Source organism: Cyclopterus lumpus, chromosome 10 (genome assembly GCF_009769545.1).
Source record: "Cyclopterus lumpus isolate fCycLum1 chromosome 10, fCycLum1.pri, whole genome shotgun sequence".
Lineage (NCBI taxonomy): Eukaryota > Metazoa > Chordata > Actinopteri > Perciformes > Cyclopteridae > Cyclopterus > Cyclopterus lumpus.
In genome coordinates this window covers 8,853,798-8,854,673 of record NC_046975.1, presented here as the reverse complement: position 1 = coordinate 8,854,673, position 876 = coordinate 8,853,798, and positions in this window count along the sequence as shown.

Genomic DNA, 876 nt, shown 5'->3' with positions numbered 1-876 from the left:
ATTGTTGCTCCAGAGCTCACACTGCTGAGTGACACAAGAATCCTGTGGAGAAAACAACAGCTGTTTTTAGAGGGAAGGAAAGCCTTGCGCGACAATTTTTAAAAAAATGCGACGTTGTCTTGAATGTGTGAGAAGCAGATCACCTCCTCACATGAGACAAAAGCATTCAACATAAAACTTCAGTCATGGAGCATTGATAATCAGCCAAACAAGATGGGATTCTCTTTTTTCTTGGAGTTCCATGTTTTCATCTTTTGAAAAAAGAGAGATTCATCAATGCCTTCGATAGCTCTTCTCCTTTGATGTTTTTCAATCAGACCACTCAAATGTCCACTGAGTCATTTTTAGCCGTTGCTGCTTTTTTTTAAATGCACCTCAGGCAATATGAAAACATGGCAATCCTTCCCCGGGTTGCTCACAAGCTGAACACAGCTTCGACTGAGAGAGATGATGGTGGCAGTGACAGTTTTTGATTGTAATTTATGAACTCGTGGTCAGTCATTGCAACCTGGGGGGAATTCTGTTGCAAATGTATGGACATTGAAATGGATCTAAATGTTGCTTTGATGTGTCTTTGTGTCCCTACCATTAGTGCAAGCTTTTTGTGTTCAATTCTGCTTTTAGATTTGGCACAATTTTGACTTTTGTATTTGTATTGTATTTTGAAAAGTATAAAAAATATACAAATTAACGAGCACAATCGACAGCTGATATGAGGGTATTTTTAGTCATTATTTACTGACTTAATTTAATGTATTATAATGCCATGATTAGTGATTCAGATATAAATTATTTAATGTGCTTTAATTCAGAGGTTGGTTCAGTGTCAGTGATTCTAGTGTTTATACGTTTAATTCATAAAAGTGGGATCAAATC